Genomic DNA, 8,660 nt, shown 5'->3' on the forward strand with positions numbered 1-8,660 from the left:
ATATCCCAAGAGTGGGAGCCTGCAACTATTCCATTTAAAGGAATATTTGATCATTTTTGGATTTTGAATTTTGGTATGTTTTGGAAACTTTACAGTATTCTTTCAGTGACTTTTTGTATATGAATTTTGAATATGTAGAAAATTCTGAGCTTAGCCTTCAAAGATATTTTGTTATGAATATTGTATCTACTGATATTTTATGTATATCATTTCATTTTTATTTGCATCCTTATTTTCAGAATTTTCTAAAAATATGGTTGTGTTGAGCATCCAATCATCTTTTAAATATTTGTTTGACCATCCATTTGTTTATAAGATCTATGTATTCTTATGCGGTAGGATTGTGATCATGTTTTGATGATGATAAGATCAAAGTTCATGAAGTTAATGTATAGTGGATGCCATATATGTTTTGAAGGATGTATGTTGATCATAGATAATGCTGAATTGATGTCCAAGTGACATATAGGTTCTTGGAAGAAATGTTAACATGGGTGAATGCCAGAAGTGAATAAGTCAAGAGAAATGTTGTACTACAATCATGAGGCAAGATTGAGTCTTGAATTTCATGTTTTGATTTATTGTCTAGGATGGGGATAGCCTCTCCTTGATGATATTGTTACTGAAATTATGAGGATGCACTTTGGAAGTAAAGTAGATCATTTGGTGGCTTAGAGCTTAGAGACAATATTTCAAGGGTTATTGGGATATTTCCATACATATTTGAACCTTTTACATTGTAAGCTTCATGCTTGGAATTACTAGAGTTAATTTAGCAAGTCATGACAATGAGTTGAGTGGAAATTGTGACATGAATTCGGAGGTCATAGAGGCGGAAATTGTAGAAGATTAAAATTGAAAAGTCGTAATGATTTATTTGATCTATCTATCTGCCAAAATTTCATATTTACTGGGCGTACACTCTATGAGACATGATCCATTCTATTTGGCGTGTCCTAAAAATAATATTGTATGGACTTATGGATTTATAGACAAATTCCAGACTTAACTAGTAAAATGAGACAAAGTGCTCAGTATGGAAAATATTCCTTATTACCTTGACCTTCAATCTGCAAAATTTCAAGTTATTGGATTTGTAGATTAGAAGTTATGATCTATTAAAAGACTTGTACAAGAGGATGTCTCTACAGAAAATCTTCATGTTTAGCATGATTTTTCTCACTTCTGGAGACTAAATTTTGTGAATGATTTGACAAGGAAAAATATTCAGGTTGTCCTAAGTTTGGTACTGCAAAATATCTTTGCAATTTTTGGTATGATCTTGGAGTTATGTGTTGTGAAATGAAACATGTTAGAATTGATATTATGCTAAGACCTTGAGAGTGTAAATTTTTCAAAGGTGATTGGTTTTTATTTGACGATTTATTCATTTATATAGTTTTGTAAATAATTCCTGTTTATTCAGTATTTTTCCTTACAGTGGGATTCTTAAATTCTATATTTTTGCTTGTGTGAGTATTTTGGGGAAAACTTGTGAATATTCTGTATTTTGGCTTTGAAATCTGTCTGAATGTTTTGGTCTCCAATTGAGCGATATGTAATCCTGCCAGTGGAGGGTTAAACCTTGACCTTGTCGACAAGAAATTCTGGAAAAAAAGAAACTGCAGTTTCGCACCATGCCCATTCAGTGAAATAATCAACGACCATCTGATATTTAGTCTCGGGTCACTGAGGGTAAATAAATGACTTCTGTTATTCTTGCTCGGGTAACCGAGGGTAAACAAATGATATCTGGCATCTATAGTGAATTTGGAGACATATACTGAAATCTGTTACTTTCTGCTTTGTTCTTTTGATTTTGATTATTTGCAAGGATACAAACTTTTTATTTTGTCATGAAGTTGTATTTCTAAGATTGTATTCTGGGTTTTAAATTTTTGTGATTGACATGGAAGTATTCTTTTATTAGAATATTATACTCAGCATTTTGTTTAAATTGTAATTTCGGAGATTTGTATTATTCTGAAAATTCGATACGCTTGAAACATACTTCTAAATTTTCTTGTTGGAGTAATTTTATGTTTTGGAAATGTTTAGACAACCATTTTCCGTATTTTTGATGGTATTTATGAGTTTTCCACTTGTTTTCTCCCCACTGAGTAACAGAATTACTCAGCCTCTCTTCTTCTATCTTTTCAAGTTCTGGACTCTATGGTTGTTGTGCTTAAGACTAGTAATGTTCAACCAGTGCTAGGATAGATCCACTAGGGTTGTCATTTTCTTGAAATTTGTGAAAACCAATATTTGTACTTTGGATTCTTGCATATGTAAGACTGTCTTGTATTTCTGTACCATGTTTTTCATATATATTTTCTTTTCCCCTCCTCAGTTGGTTTGTTATAAGTTATCTGCTCTGAATCAGGTTTTGAGGCCTCGTAGGCTTATGAGGTTTATGCCCTGTGGGTCTGCGGCCATTTGTCCGCTCGCAGGGTTCGGGGTGTGACATTGGCAACCTACTGTTTTCCTCATTTAATAGATTTATTATGTCTCTTAAAGTTGGCGGAATATCATTTGTTGTAGGCAGGTAATACATCACTAGCTTAATATAATCTGCATGGAGAAATGGAGCATAATTAACACAGTTGCCTTCAAATGCATCCATCTTGCATGTCAATAGAAAAATACACACCATTAACCCTTGAGAAAATTAAATCAAGCACAATAACTTATAAGATAGAAACTTTTCACAGATCAGTAAACAACCAAATTTGTAATACTTTCATATTATAATTAGGGTCAGAAGAAGAAACTCACAAAATGTTATCAAACTTATGATTTGGAAGTAAGGACCATTTGCTTCAACCTCTACATATGGTGGAAAAAGATCTTCCATAAGAATGCATACCGCATATCAAAATAAGGAAAAAATAACAACAAAAATAAAAAATGCAATTGCATATGTTATAACTTTTAAGCTAAATTAACAGGTGTTTAGAATATTAATCATGAGAGTGTCTTCACTGATGTAATATCTGAAAATTCTAAACCTAATATAAGAATTCAAAAGCAGTTGAATCAAACATTGAAAGTGAGTCAAGAAAAAGCAAACCTTTTTCATCTCTGCCACCAGTATAGTGTTGTACCCAGTCCAAATTTGGATCTAGGATTTTTCTCTTATTTTCTGTGAATGCATTAGGGTAAAATGGTCATTTTGCATTAATAGATTTTTACTGGATTGCACAGTTGGTTATGTGCGAAAAATTCGCCAAAAAAACAGGGGCAATTCGGTCATTTGGATTTTGTTTCCATTCTTGAGTTAGAGGGGCAATAGAGTAATTTAGAAAAATGATAAAAAAACATTGTAGCAGACCCATTACTATAGTTAAACTAGCTCTGTTCCTCGTAGTTTTTTTGCACCTCAAAGACTATTGATTCCGTGCCTGCATCGTAGCACCCCGACATCAGTAGTGCACCCAAGATCGTTGAAGTGTACTCGTAGAAACCCGACAATCGTAGCAACCCGAGAATTAATATCCAAATCTTTTCTCTTCCTTCTTCTTTCCTTCTCCTTCTTTGTTTCTCCATGCCGGCCGAACCCTTAAAAAAAATCCCTAACTATTTCCGGCGACCAATTCCGCGAACCAACACCAAAAAAATTTATTCCCCACATCCTCTTGAGTAAGGTAAGAGCCTTTATCCAAGTTTTTTTACCATGTATTTCTTCCGTATTTTTCATTGTATTCTTTTGTTTAGAAACCTAGACCAAAAACCTTAGATTTTTTTCAAGATTTGTGGGAGTTTTTTTGAGCTTAAAAATGAAGCCCTTGATGTTGTCAATTGTTATTCATGAGAATTGTGGCAAAATTTCATCGTTTGATGTTGTAAAATGAGAGAAAACCATTTGTAAGGTTCGGGTTTTACTGTAGCATTCCCGACGTTACTGTAGCACCGAAAAACTTTGGCCTTTTATTGTATTTCTTTGATCCAAATTGAAGCTTTTCATTCATTGAACTTATTGGAACTAGGTTTACTCCATTCTGAGGTCGTTTGAGTCCAAAATGACAATGTTTTGCCCTAAAACCCTAAGGTTTCGTATTAGACATGTATAAATGTATTTGCATGCATTTTCTTTTAGCTATCATTCTTGTGTTCATTAGTATTTGGATTCCCTGCTTGTATCTAGGTGGCGAAGCACCTCCAAAGGGAAGGAAACCGCCAATCAGTGTGCGCGTCTCCATACGAGGCAACATGTCTTGTGAGTGGGTTATGTTGAATGCACAATTCTAATTGAATATCGAAAATATTTTAATTGTTTTCTGAAATGATTTTCATGGCTTTATCATGTTTTAAATCACTATTTCATGGATGAGAAGAAAGCATAGATGACCGCTAGAAACTATGTTTTATTTGGAATGACTTGTGGTTTACTCTCTGAAAAAAATCATGAGAACGCTTACTAAGGACATACATGTTTGGTGGATGAATGGAAATTGTTGATTATTACAATGAGTTCATTAAGCTTATGTGTTATAAGTGAAATTGATTATGTATGTTCAAAGGATGATTTAATCTCCCTAATGATGCATAATTTCTGAAGTTTTGAGGCATGATGTGATAAACATGGTACATGGAACCTGATGAAGTCTTGAATGCTAAGGTATATGACTACACTAGTATATTGGAATTGGAATAACTTGTGGAACCTTATATATGATTTTGGCTAGTCAGTGAAATTTATACTAATATATTCTTTGTAATATCTGAGAACCATGGGTGACATAATTACACTTATGTAGTAGGATTCTCACAAATTGATGAGGTTTGTTCTTGTGAGCATAGTGTAGGGTGCTTAATTGTAGTTTGATCATATCGGGATATACATATATATATATATATATATATATATATATATATATATATATATATCGGGTGGATGCCAATGATTATGATTATTATTCTAAATGGAATTTATTTAGAAGGTTGATGATGAATAGCTTGAGCTATATATGTGACAAGTGTTGAATTGCAAAGACTGAATATTCCTGTGAATTTTTAATAATAGTTTGATTTAATACATCCTTAGAGGAGATAGTCAACTTGTGAGTATTTTGACAATGAAATTATTATAGATGAAGTAAATATTAATGTTGAGGTAGTGGCACTATGATAAGGATTTAAGACATTGTTGAGTATAAGAGAGGCTCGAATAGTAAAGGCTTGTGAAAGTAAATACCTAATGATGTGTAAAGTAGGATTTAATCAATGTATATTGGTAGGTGTAAATATATGTGATGAGATGAACATATTTTCATGACTTGTAAAAGTATTTAGAGGTTGTGATAGACTAGACCTTGGGGATTAATCTTGTATTTGGAGGAAAAACTTAGTGAGCTCAAGAAAGAGAAAGCTAGAATGATCCTAAGTAACTTGAGGGTTTAACTAGAACAAAAAGCTATGCTTGTTTTGATGCCTTTTTATTGTATTTCAAAAACTTAATGTTTCTTTTTCTACACTGTTGGCATCAACTTTTTAGAAATGGTTTGTAAAACCTTTCACTTGTATAAGCATGCTTTTTGATAATTATGGTTATGAAAAACAAAAAGGGTTTTTTTATTTCCGAATGACATGTTCTTCTAGATTGTGGATATTATAATGCGCTTTAATATTGATCTGGGTTTTTATTGTCTAAAGCAATGCTTCGAGCTTCGCATATTATTGGGTTATTCTTGGCATTTGGACGTAAATGTTTTTTTGAATGTATTGGCACATCGGGATTGGAATACTTTTTTTGAAAGTTTACATGCATTGCTATGTTTTGGCTTTTGGATTTGTGGAAATAATGTTTATTCCCGATATGTGAATGCTTGTCCCGGATAAGGACCCCGTGGCATGAGTGATTCGATTGTATTATTGCTACAGACTATATGTTGGTTTGATGGTGACGGCGGGCTAAGGCCCGACTCATCGCAGAGAGTGGGTCCCAACGGGCCAGCCTTTAGAGGTGGCGTTGTGGACCTGGGTATTGATTTGTCCGGATCGGTGGGAGCGTAGAGCCCCCGATTGGATGATACATCGGGATCCCGGGGTCACCACACGGGACCGGTGGGCCAACGCTCAAAGGGTGCGAAGACTTTTCGACGGCTCTCAACTTAGTCGCGACGGCGCTAATGTTGGAGAGAGTGTTTTTAGGCCATTGCTTATTGATCGAGAATTTTTATTTGTTTAAGTTGGTATTTTCTACTCATTTTGGGGAACTTATATCCAAGTATTTGTTTTTATACATGTTAAGGTTTTGTCGATGCTCGTGAGAACCTATGTTTTGGTTTTAAATACCAAGGTTTCTTATATTACACTTTCATTGTGTGGAAATTGTGAAGCGTTTCAGTCTACTTATGTTATTGTAAAATGTGTTTATTGTATTTCATCGATTTGTTTTGATATTCTGTTAGATTTGTGCTAACCCATTCACTGAGTGACTATGGTTACTCACCCCCTCCTCTCTTCCAGGTTTTAGTGGTTTTGGTCGTCATAGCGAGGCGAAGTGCTTGGCAATTTGTATCCCGAGTCAGGTTGTTTGTTTACTCTTAATCAGGTTGCATTGTATGAGTGCAGGTGGATCCACTAGTGTTATTAACTCGTAGAATGTGATTTGTATATCTTTCACTTTACTATTGATTCTTCGAGTGAAAGTTTTGTTTTTTTGGTACCTTTATTATTGCGGTGTTGTTTTAGCGGGGAGTTTGTGAGCCTTGCGATGACTCGAGGGTTGAGTGATGTGTGTCCCTCCTCGGGATCGTCGCGGCGGTTGTCACGTGGCGGGCCCGCGGGTCGGGACGTGACAAGTATGTGCACTGAATTGACCCTCGTCGAGTAGATCTTCACCTCAGCTTCAAGTGTGCGACTATCCTTCAACTAGAACATATATATTAAATCGACAATTTGTTCATCAATAATATAGCCACTGACAGCACATCCAAATCGATGAGCAAAAAAGAACTTGCCTTCTGGAAATTAGTCTCGCTTGGATATGGAAAACCCCATTTGATGTCAAACAAAGAAGAATTCAAATATTGAAATGTAGTGATAATAATTGATGATTAAATACAAATTAACATATCATTATTTTCATCGGTGAGATGCTAGAAAATAATGTACACATACATGGAAGGAAACAACGTGAAGGAAAAACTTTTTTTAAAAAAAAGTACATACATGCACACATTTAAGGGGATGAAAATATTTGCCAAAGAATAAATAAAAAGACTGCTTACAAGAACGACAATATGTGATCAGGTGGCAAATTTTTACTGTTTTTAATGAATTCTCTGTTATAGTTTTCCATTTTACACTGAAAAAAAAATGCAATACAATATTCTTCGGTGTTAAGCTTCGTCAATGGCTAAAGTTCTCCTTCTGTTCTACAATCTTCTTCTTGATTTCATGTGCGGTGTTGAAAATGCCAAGTCTTGGTTTGTTGCACACGAAACACTTCTTGCACTACAAGAAATACAGGAAAAGGTAACGGAAATATTGCTACGAATTCGTTCCTTGTGCTATTTTTATACATTGATGACGGAATTAGCGTCGGACTACCAACGGAATGAAACTTTAGAAGTTCAACTTGTTTTTTATTACATTACCAACGGAATGTTGATTAATAGCAACGGAATAAGTCCGTTGCTATTCCGTTGCTAGAGCTTACCCACCCTAATTTTCCCGTGAATTTTGGTTGCTAACAAATTACTACGGATCCGTTCCGTAGGTATTGGCAAACATTAGCAATGGATTCAGTGTCGAATTACTGAAGGAATAAAACATAATAAATCAACTTGTTTTTTATTACATTAGCGACGGAATTGTAAAATATAACAACGGAATTTAGATGAATAGCAACAGAATAAGTTGTTTCTATTCCACACTTTAAAAAAATAAATAAAATATTATTTATTAATATTTGTGATTTATTTATTTTTTATTTATACATTTTCACTTTATAAAAATATTTGATTTTCCAATTTTTATAAATAAATATATATATATATATATTAAAAAATTAAAAACAAACTTGAGTTAGTTTTTCTACAAAATAATAAAATTAAATTTAAGTCTCCATTTACAAATAAATATTATTTGAAACCCAAACTTAAAAAAATAAAATATTATTTATTCATATTTATAATTTATATATTCTAACTAAATCAACTTAATTTTTCATTAGGTCACATGACCAACTAACTAATTCTTTATTCTTAATTTTTAACTAATTAATAGCCCAGTAAATTAAATAATTGACTACAATTTTAAATTAAAAAAAAAAAGAGTCTATGAATAAGACTATGATGAAAAGGCCACGGCTACGAATTGATGAGTGGAATCCACAAATCACAAGGAATTAGGCATAAATTGTCCAAATTCTGAAATTTAGTGTCTCCCAACAAATTTATATAGACATGCACCCAATTGTAATGAAAGGGAGTAATGAACCTGTTTGACATGCTCCGTTGTTTATTGCATGCATGGCTCTTTATCCTTGGACCTTAGCCCTACCAATGGAGCAACACCATGTGCTTCTCATATGCCCAACTCTCAATCATGCATCTTCTACTTGGATCGGGATCCAATCTAACTTTTTTATAATAATAATTATTATTATTATTATTATTATTATTATTATTATTATTGTTGTTGTTGTTGTTGTT

General features: G+C 33.5%; 1 long non-coding RNA gene across 1 annotated transcript; it reads left to right on the top strand.

Annotated features, from left to right (window-relative positions):
• The first annotated feature begins 3,603 nt into the window (after window positions 1–3,603).
• On the top strand, window positions 3,604–6,573 carry LOC120263939. The gene is made up of 3 exons (XR_005537188.1): window positions 3,604–3,644; window positions 4,145–4,216; window positions 6,469–6,573. It is a non-coding gene; the product is annotated as an uncharacterized LOC120263939 (long non-coding RNA).
• Window positions 6,574–8,660: the final 2,087 nt, after the last annotated feature.

The sequence above is a fragment of the Dioscorea cayenensis genome, chromosome 6, assembly GCF_009730915.1.
Source record: "Dioscorea cayenensis subsp. rotundata cultivar TDr96_F1 chromosome 6, TDr96_F1_v2_PseudoChromosome.rev07_lg8_w22 25.fasta, whole genome shotgun sequence".
Classification (NCBI taxonomy): Eukaryota; Viridiplantae; Streptophyta; class Magnoliopsida; order Dioscoreales; family Dioscoreaceae; genus Dioscorea; species Dioscorea cayenensis.